Source organism: Pongo pygmaeus, chromosome 3, assembly GCF_028885625.2.
Source record: "Pongo pygmaeus isolate AG05252 chromosome 3, NHGRI_mPonPyg2-v2.0_pri, whole genome shotgun sequence".
NCBI classification, from domain to species: Eukaryota; Metazoa; Chordata; class Mammalia; order Primates; family Hominidae; genus Pongo; species Pongo pygmaeus.
The window spans coordinates 30844183-30855674 of NC_072376.2; positions in this window are offsets into that span (position 1 = coordinate 30844183).

Genomic DNA, 11492 nt, shown 5'->3' on the forward strand with positions numbered 1-11492 from the left:
GTCTTCTGACAGAACAACAGGGGTAACAGTCAATTTTACTTAATCAGCAGTTAGAAGTAGAATATTGTACTATTTGATTTAGTGTAAAGAAAAAAAAACTTCATCTTTTTCTGGCAAATACATATGCTTGTTCCTGTAAAACAACAACAAAAATCTGCATTTCACTTCAGTTTTGTCTCAGCCGCAAAGTGAATAGCCATATTCTGTGGCCAGTTATACTATTGAGTTTATTTCAGACACTAGGCACCATGGAGCTCCTTTGTTCTCTCTAGACCAGTGGCTCTCAAGGTTGGCTGTCCATGAAAATCATCTGCAGAGCTTTAAATCTTGTCCTTCCTGGACATCAGTCTCAGACATTCTAATTTAATGGGTTGGGAGCTGTGGCCGGAATAACAGGAGTTTGGAAGCTCCTCCAGGCTATTCTAAAGTACAAACAAATTTGAGAACTTCTGTTAATGTTCTGTATTGTTTTCGTGCAAAATCAAATTTCAAATTTCAAAAGTATTATGAATTGGTGAACATTGATATATTTGATGCCTCAGAAGAAATAGTTTTTCTTAGTTGATTAAGATAGCAATTTGAAGATGATATAGTTTTTCTATTTTTTCAGATTCTTTTGCTTACCTAGGTTATAGTCTTTATCATACCGTATCATATTTCAATTAGCTGTTTGATTCTTTCTCCTTTACATTAAACTGATAATGCCTGAAGGTATTCCCTATTATTTTTATGTCTCCGACTCTTGTATCTTCCACAGTGTTTGCTATTTAGAAGGTACTTAACAAATGTTTTATCCAGTGTTAAGAGCAGCTGAGTTTCGTATTCTTGTAGTTGAGTGTACAACAAAAAATAAATTGTTATCTCTGCAGGATTATGGGAAAGGAAGCAAAACTCACTCATTTTTTCCCTCTAACTAGAAAACTAGTCAAGGTAATTTAAATTGTTCCCAATCAAATGTCATAGATGTAAGCCACCTTAAAATGCATCCTGCAATGTAGAATAATAAGTGAGAAAATTAAAGTTTTTCTACATGAACACTTGATAGTTAGAGGGTGTTATATTCATATAATTCAAGAAGTCCTGTGAAGTGTCTAGAGGCAATTGACTAAAATAAACTGAATGTTTTATTTTTATCCTTGCCAACTTGGAATTGGTTTAATATTTAGGTAGGTGGTTTTCTCCTGAATGATGTTTGAAGCACCATAGTACACAAAATAAAACACTGGCTGCACTGAGACGCTGTTCTTACCACCTTAAAACTCAAGAAATGAACATTTTTTTAACCTATTTTTATTTGTCTTCGTGCTTTTCTTTCTGAGTCAAATTTTATAATTTTATAAAATAGAAGATTAGGAAAGAACTAGTATACATTGATTGTTTACAAATTTCTATGTAGCAGGTCACTTTCATTTTGTGTTTACTCAATTACTGACAAATATTTATTGAACATATCTATTTTGTTGAAGGGATTGTGCTAGATCATTTGACATTTTAAACTTAGTCATCATAATCATCCTATAAAGTGTTATTATGCTTACTGATAAAAATAAAAATTGGAAGCATAAAACTAAACAGATGAATAAGAAAAAACTTTCCTGATATTACACAGCTACAAATTGTATAAAAAGTAGGATTTAACTCAAATATATTTGACTCTAAAATCCATATATTTTTCCATTTCGCCACAAATGTAATTGGTAGCATCCCTCCAATTGTTGTAAATGTTGTCTTTTCCCACCTCTGTTAGTCTGTTTGGCATTGCTATAAAGGAGTAACTGTGGCTTTGTAGTTTATAAAGAAAATAGGTTAATTTGGCTCATGGTTCTGCAGGCTGTATAAGCATGGCACCCACAGCTGGCTGGCATCTGGCAAGGGCCTCAGGAAACTTTCAGTCATAGCAGAAGGGAAGGGGAGCGGAGCATCACATGGCAAAAGGGGGAACAAGAGAGAGAAGGGTAGGTCTCAGACATTTTTGAACAACCAGCTCTCCTGTGAAGAGAGCAAGAACCCACTCATTACCATGGGGAAGGCACCAAGCCTTTCATCAGGAATCTGCCCCCATGATCCAAACTCCTCCCACCATATCCCACCTTCAACACTGGGGATCACATTTCAACATGAGATTTGGAGAGGAGAAACATTCTCATTCTGTTATTACTCCTTAATTTCCCATTCTTAATTTTGCAAGATTTCATTCTTATGTGAAATTTGACGTTTTCACTGAATTAAGGGCAAGTTAAAATACACTTTGGAGGACACTGCACATAAGAGGCCTCGGACTTGGCTCAATCCCATTTCTTGGGCAGCCTTTCTCCTGGCACGTGCGCCTGTGATTGATTTTCTACCACAGCACTGTATGACATGTCAGGACAAACAATGAGATTTGTGATGAAGTTACTTGCTTAAAACTGACAACTACAATATTTGTTTCTGTCTTTCTTTACCACGTATTTAGGATAAATATAAACCAACCTTTTACAACTGATATCTACATGAAGGTTTAACAGGTCAATTTCTGACTATGATTGGCTATCTTACAACAAAACACAATTTGTATTTAATTAGGACACAATCAAACTTGCTTGTGTGACTTTTGATAAAACATTTTTAAAAATAAATACACAGTATACCCAATATTGTGGATAAAATTCTCTTTGTTTGACTTTACTAAATCAATAGTTTAGAACCAGGGTCTCCTTTGCCCCTTGGGAGATATGGGCAGTGTTTAGAATTTTTTTTAGTTGTCACAACTGGAAAGGAAGTGTGTACAACATTCTACAATATGCAAGACTACCTTCCACCACAAAAAATTCGACAATCCAAAATGTCAATGGTGCCAAGATTGAGCAACCGTGCTTTTGATGGATCATCAAAACCAATGCTATATCACTATATCTCAAATTGATTGCTAACTTGTGTAAGCTACCGTACATGGTGAGTTAAAGAGAAGAATAAACTTTTTGAAGTTTACAAGCCTTGACAGACAACCATGACTAAAATACTGAAGACAAACAGAATCTGAATAAGCATTTCTTAAATATTGAAAGCAGAGTATGGTACATTTTAAAAAGTAATCAAATTCTATCTGGAGTGGCTAATGAGGAGCCATAGAAGTTTGTTATTAAGCAAAGGAAGGGTCAAGGCTGGCCTTTTATTCCTCCATGAAAGCTTCCTGGAAGCTGACTTAACAAAGGAAGAATTTTGATGTATAAATTTATTTGATGATGAGTCAGGAGAAGCGATAGCCCAGGAACTTGACAAGAACAAAGATGACTGATAAAGACACAAATCACCACTGCCTCACAAAAAAACAACAGCAAAACTTAAAATTTTTGAACTTGTCACTTTTGTAACCTGGATATTTAAGTACTTCACGTTTGCTCTTTTAATTGTCACGTCACTGTGAAGTTACAGAGGCTTTAATGCTCCTTTTTAAGTCCAAAGGGATGTTTTCCACAGCAGGTGCTTTCCATTTATGAGAACTTAACATGTTTCCTGCCCTAACAGTTTTTTAAAAAGGAAAAAGAGTGACCTGTAGAAAGCAAAATCATCTGCTGCCACTTACCACCAGGGGAAAAAAAAAAATCTGTTCTTTATATTATCTAACTCTAAATAATTTAAGTAATTTACTTTAACTTAGGCCATGAAATCGACCATTAACTATGTCTCTTTCTTAAGAATACACAGTTAGCATTTCTGATATGTAAGAAGGTTACAGTGGAAAATAACAACTTCAATACAGAAGCAGGTATTAAGGACCTATTCATAAAATTCTCACTCTCAAATCCCTGTTTCTATATTCAACCCTAAATCTCTTTTGAAACATTTATCTGTAAGCCAACTTCAGTAGGCTAGAGAAAATACTTCATACTTTACCATTATTTCTTTTAATCTTCTTTCTTTTCTCCTTCCTTCCTTCCTTCCTTTCTCTCTCTCTCTTTCTCTTTCTTTCTCTCTCTCTCTTTCTTTCTTTCCTTCTTTCTTTCTTTCTTTCCTTCTTCTGAAAGAGTCTCACTCTGTCACGTAGACTGGAGTGCAGTGGTGCGATCTTGGCTCACTGCAACCTCCGCCTCCCGGGTTCAAGCAATTCTCGTGCCTCAGCCTCCCGAGTATCTAGGATTACAGGCACCTGCCACCACATTTGAAACTTAGCTAGTCATCATAACAATACTATGAAGTGTTACTATGCCTACTAACTTTTGTAATTTTAATGGACACAGGGTTTCACCATGTTGGCCAGGCTGGTCTCAAACTCCTGACCTCAGGTGACCCACCAATGGCCTCCCAAAGTGCTGGGATTACAGACGTGAGTCATCGTGCCTGACCTAATCTTCTCTTTCTAATTTATTCAAATAAGACATTATCAAAATAGAAAATAATCTAAAATGAGGAAACCCAAAAAGAGAAAATCAGAAGAAATGACCTAAAAACTCAAAAGCTCAGATAAGAACTATAAATACTTTTCTGTATGGTCTTCTGCAATATGACATATAAAACATTAAAGGTTCTACATCACCCAATTTCATTTAAATAGATTGTACATGAATAGCTAAGTCAATCAATTAATAGGTGCTACATCATTTTTAATAGTACCTAGTTTTCTTTTGTAACCATGAATCATTATAATAATTCTGTATTTTTGAATGTTTAAATTATTTCCAGTATTATGAATGTCTTAGTGAACAATGCCTTGTTATATACATCTTTGCAAATATTTAGGGAAGACCATTCCCCCAAAATGGAAATATTGGGTAAAACTATGAATTTTTATTGATATTGAGCAATTATGCAGCAAAAAGTTTACACAGTTTTATTTCTTTCTTTTAGGAATTTGAGTAGCTGCTTATCAAAACCTCATTACCATTTGATATTATTATCTACATTTTTTGAATTATTATCTACATTTACTGAATTTCATATGTTTTGAGTAATAGTGATATTAAACTTTTTTGTACATATTTCTTTTTTTGTATTTATGTCTTTGTTAATAGTTTATTAAATTATATTTTCTTATTTTTTTAATCTTATTCGTAATATTACTTTGGAAATATATGTAGATATTAACTTTTGTTGCAACATTTTCCAGTCACCATTCATTTATTTATTCCACAAATATGTATTAGCATAAACTATAAGCTACACAGTGTCCTACTCCTAATGACAAAAAACAATCGGTAGCAAAAAGCTAACAAGCTCCCACTTTCATTGAGCCTACAGTCTGGGAGGTGGCTATAAATTAAATAATTATAGAGGATGAATGCAAAATTATGAATATAAGTGTTTGTTGGTATTTCTGTCCTTTGAAAATATAATTTAAAGCATGAATTAGGCTGAATAAACAAAAAATGCCTTTTAGAGAAAATGATGCTTAGAATGAGCTCTGACAGATGAATTGGTAAACAGAAAACAATGCCCAGCAAAGGGACTGGCAAATGCAAAACTAAGGCAGCCACTTTTCCTATACGTTTCTAAGACTAACTCAAGTTGTTCTCTGACAGTCTAATGAAAACAGATTAACACGGCAGATAACAGGACAAAATTACCATGTAGTAAACTCCAGGCTAGCAAAGGTTTTGGTGTTTCTTTCTTCTATAAGCCACTGTGACAATCTAGTAATTGATACCAATATGTAAGCCACTTTGGCACCAATCTATAAATTGGATTTTTTTAAAATCCTGCTAATGGCATTGACAGCATTAATGTCTTTGGAAGCACAGTACTTCAGTACAATGGGCAACAAGCCATTGTTCTTGTTTTACATTAACCATATGTAAATGATTAACCATAGGGAAAGTTGCATTTTTCCATCTTGATGGCTAACTCAACGTGTTTAAAACAAAAGTATCTCTGTTGCAGAAAGCTTTCCCAGCAGGAAAAATGGAGACAAAAATAACTAAGGATGAGCTGAATAGCAATAAAGTCTCATCTTTGCCTGGAATTCTGATAAGTGGATATTTGGAACACTTTCATGTTATTTATTCACTCAAATATCAGATATATTGTTTTCACAATTTTATGATCAAAATTAATTGTCAAAAATGAAAGCAAAGTTCCTATTTATTTGTTTATAATTAAAGTTAACTCTTAGGAATTATTTCTGCAGAGTTGTCAACCCATTCTCAATTCATGGTAATATCTGATTATTTCTACTCCCTCTTTTTCCTTCTTCTCAGGGTGACCTAAGTAGTTAGCAGGCTTATATATCATCAGTAGTGTGCTGGTAAATGTTTAACAACAACAAGCACTTTGGAGGGAAAAAACCAAAAAGGCCCTGATTTGTAGGGTTTCCAAGTTTCTGGTATGAATGTTCACATGGTGGCCAATTTTGAGCTTCCAACTTGACATCACTGAGTGCGGTGTTGGACAGAGATGCTCACACTTGGCTCTAATGAGATGGTGGAAGCTACTGCAGTGTACTGTTCTTTATAGCCCTGGAATTGGGGAATATTTGTGGCTTGAGCATGTTCTGCTGTTCTCATTGGCCTCTGCTAAGGTCTTTTTCTCCCTGATAATGAGAATCGGCTTCTGTCTTCATCATCAGCATCTTAGGTTGGTGTATTTCCTCTGATCCTATGGAACAGGCAGACGTGCTGACTGTTCTGGAGACAGCATGACTGACTCTCTGGATGACTCTGCCCCAACCCTGGCTCAGCTCCTGATGGCTTTGCAATTCCTGCCATGGAATTCATAATTCCCATAACAATTTCTGGCAGCTGAGTTAGTATTTATTTCTCTTCGGCACTCTGATTCTGGAAAGATATGGATATTATCTATGTCTTGTGCATTGTGAGGGAGATTTGAGATGCAGGATGTCTATCTCAGAGTTCCATTGTTTCACACTGGCATTTTTACTCTTCTGCAGCTATGTAGGTCTAGGAACATTCTGTACCCATTTAGAGAGTTCCTGATAGTCAGTAGCTCAAAATTTTCCTTTTTTTCAGATCACAAATATAAGAGTTGACTTCAATAGATGCCATCCCTCCTCTCTACTCCCTCCACCACAACCCAGATTTTGGCCACAATCATGGTTGGGCATCTGAACTTTATGCTCTCTTACTCATCTTCTCTAAGCTTCCAATTCCAACAGTTTTATCTCTTCCCTGCTTTTGGAAAAACAGCTCTAGTTTAATTATTGCATTATTCGTGATCCAGCAGTTCATGGATGTAACCTAGCTCTTGAGTTTTCTAGGTTTAGCTCATGATAAAGAAATCCTGATATTTAGAATTCTATTAAAAACAAAGTATTTTTCTCTCTTAATTGCCTGCCTCATGAGAATTCAAAGCACATTGGGCTTTACATTACTATTTGACAATAATTTAAATAAATATATATTTGTAGATTAGAGCTGAGTGATGCTTATTTTCATCTTTGAGATACAAGGCTTTTGGAAAGAAAAAAAATAGGCTAAAATTCCCTATACCACTCTAAAATGCATGTACCTGATGTAATGGTAAGTAATGAGGATACAAGGATGAAAAAGTCAGACGTGCCCCCTTCCTTTATAAAAGTTAGTCAAATTGGGATGCAGACCAATTTTTTAAAATAAAATTAATGTGCTATGATAATTTCCAAGATGAGAATAGTACTGAGTGCCATGTGAACTCATAAGAAGCATTGCTAACCTAGGCTGGTATAGACAGGAACACAGTCTATTGAAAATTGTGATTGAGGGCTCTGTGATTAATAAACTGGCTCCAGTTAGTGTATCTTTAGTACATGTTGTCGAAATTTATGAAAGATGTATCATGGCCAAAATGATTATATGGCCAAAAGGGAAGAACAACTGACCTCTTCACAGTAAGGATATATCTTGACTAATGTAGAACAATGGAAGATAAATAAATGGAAGAAAAGAAAAAATGGAAACTCTAATTATCTGAAATAAAGTAAGAGCTATAACTACTGGCAAGCATTTTGTAAGATGAAGGCTAGAATATTGTTGACTTCTTATTATCTTCTAAATCCTGTCCAAACCTATATTAAGGATTTCCTTGGCAAGATAAAAGACTCATATGTTTCTTGCTAGTGATGAGATTGCCAATGTCAAGATGCTTGCAGTAGATACAAGTTTCAATTTTATTAATAATTAGCTTCAGTATTTCAAATATATTTCTTAAGATAGTTTTGAAGACAATTTATCCATATGTGTTTTTTTCTTTTGTCTTTTGACATCTGGCCAAAAAGTTACATTAACCATTAAACAGTCTATTATCAATTCCTAAACTAGCCAATAGGAAAGCATTTTCTTTATATAAAGTGAATACTAATCAGCACTGAGTGAGCAGCACTTGCAATTGACTCTTATTCAGTGGAGGAATAAACAAAGAAAGGGCAAGAGTAAAAAAGATTTCAGAGGCTACACAATGACAGAGTAAAACATTTAGTCTCAGGACTCCTTTATTAATAACTCTTGAGGACTCCAAAGAGCTTTTGTGTGTTTGGGATATCTCTCAGTTTCACTATCTTATATAAAAACTGATAAAGCTTAAAAATAGTTGTATATGTATGTATTTAAAATAGCAATAATAAATATTTAGTAGCATAAATAGCATATTATGATAAATAACTATTTACCCAAAAAATATTGAGAAGAGTGGCAATGTTTTATGTTTTTGCAAATCTTTTAATGTCTGGATTAATAAATGACAGCAACATTTTTATATCTGCTTTTGTATTTACTCTGTTGCATCATTTTGTTTGGCTGAAATATATGAAGAAAATCTGATCTCACACAAGTATCACCCCATGGAAAGGGGAGACAGATTTTAATATTCCTTTTGAGAACTCCTTTTGAGTTCTTCTTTGATACTACAACAAAACTTGTCAAGTGGTAATTATTTAAAGGTGAGTTACCATGTGAGTTCTAATACTATGTTAATTAAAATTTGTGTTATATGACATTGAAATTAATTGATCTGTTTTTCATTTTGAATGCAAGTTTTTGTAACATCATACTGTGTCCAATATTGGTTCACATACTTATACATTTGTTTTAGAATTTTGACATATTACCTTATACATGACCAAATGATCATATTCATTAATATCACCATTAATGTCATCAGAAATGTATTTAATTACTGCAATGTGTTTCATAAAGATATTTTGGTCGATGACAGACTGCATATACAACAGTGGTCCAATAAAATTATAATGCCATATTTTTACTGTACCTTTTCTTTGTTTAGATACACAAATATTTGCTATTGTTACAGTTGCCTACTGTATTCAGTATAGTAACATGTTACACAGGTTTGTCACTTAGGAGCAATAGGCTACACCATGTAGTCTAGATATATAGAAAGCTATATCACCTAGGTTTGTGTAAATATACCCTGTGAAGTTACAGAGATAAAATTGCCTAATAAGGCACTTCTCAAAGCATATGCCTATCGTCAAGTGAAACATAGCTGTATTAGAAAGCAAACATGGTGGCTGGCCTGTTTTTCAAAATTCAATTTCTTCATTGAAAACACAAATTTTATATTTAATAATGAATACTGTCAGTTTCTTTTATTAAAGCTATAGGCTCATTTTTGAAAATTTATCTTCTCCGAAGAATATATATATATATTTATATATGTATAAATAAATAAATATAAATAAATAAAATATTTATTGATATAAAACTGTGAATATAGTTTGTTCATTAGTTACTTTTTCACATAAAATGTTATTTCATGATTAAAAACAGCACTTTCATCTCATAACTCAAAAACTCTTGCAAGTGCTTTCTCTCTTGTACTTTCATATATGGCAGAATTGTTTTATGCGTATTTTCTATTTTGTCACATAATATGAAAAAGACTTCTGAAAAAGTTTAAATAAAAAATTGAGAGTTAATCAATTAATACTTATTACTACTTTATAGAGGACAGTGTTAAAATTGTCTGGCATTTTTTTTTTCCTAATATTGTTGTATGGTTGAAAAGATATATAGTAACCACTGATCGAGTTTGGTGCACTGCCTCAGTTTGTGCTAAGCCACCAGCAGTGCTACCCGTCATTACTTTGCATCTTGAGTGTAAATGTCAAAAGCGTAGTTTAGGAGTTTATTTTTGACGGTACAGACTCCCAGAAAGGGACTCAGAAACTTCCAAGTGTCTGCTGGTCACAACATGAGAGTCACCTGTCTGTAAGAGCGTATCCCACTTTTCCTTCTGTTTCCTTGCTGACCTCACCCCCTTTTGCTCTCCTCTTCTTCACTGCACTTCAGCCACAGTGACCTGATTGCTATTTTACAAATACTGCTGACATACACTAGTTTTTAGAAGTTGCACTGGCTGTTCTCTCTGCTTTGGTTGTGATCTTCCATCACATTCAAATGGCTAACTCCCCAAAGGCTAACAGCTAATTAAGCCATTGCTCAAACATTACCTTATAAATAAGACCTACCCTGTCCACACTACTGAAGATCGCAACTCAGAACCTTTAATTTTACTTACCTTGTTTTATATTTTTTATAGCATTTAGTACATTCCCTTTTTATGTTTGTTATGCTTATTGTTTTTTTTCTCTCATCCCCCATTAAAACAGAAGTTTTATGCAGGCAGGGATTTTTTAATATTTTGTTTATTGCTGTATCTCAAATGTTTATATTGAGTCACGCACATGGTAGGTATCAATACATATTTTTGAAGTAAAAGGTGAATGACTCTAATTGCATGTCATTTTATGAATGCAACTGCTCTTTTTTATTTCAGAGGATATTAATAATATATAATAATAATATCTTTTAAATTTCTGCTCACTTTAGTATTATTATTATTATTATTATTTTTGAGACCGAGTCTGCTCTGTTGCCTAGGCTATAGTGCAGTGGCACAATCTCGGCTCACTGCAACCTCCGCCTCCGGGATTCAAGCGATTCTTCTGCTCAGGCTCCCTAGTAGCTGGGATTACAGGTACCCGCCACCACACCCGGCTAATTTTTGTATTTTTAGTAGAGACAGGGTTTCGCCATGTTGGCCAGGCTAGTCTCGAACTCCTGACCTGAAGTGATCCACCCACCTCGGCCTCTCAAAGTGCTGGGATTACAAGGGTGAGCCACCACGCCCGGCCTGTCTTTTCCCATCTGTTTCTTATTCTTATTGTTTTCTTTTGACTTGTCTTTTGTGCTGGAGATTTCCTCAAGTACCTGATGAGCTTTTCTCTCCATTCATACTTAATAGTGAGGTTCTGAAAGGCTTCCTAGATGCTCTAATTGCTTGTTTTAATGGGAGGGCTTCTCTTTAGACTGAAGAAGAATGGTTTGCCTGGGGTCTGTAAGTAGGACTTCTTCCTTGGGTAGTCAGTATCTCCAGAGAGGAATTTTCTAATGCTACCCTGTATGATGGTTAACATTGACTGCTAACTTGATTGGATTGAAGGATGCAAAGTATTGTGCCTGGATATGTCTATGAGAGCATTGCCAAGGAGATTAACATTTGAGTCAGTGAACTGGGAGAGGCAGAAGCCACTCTCAATCGGGATGGGCACCATCTAATCATCT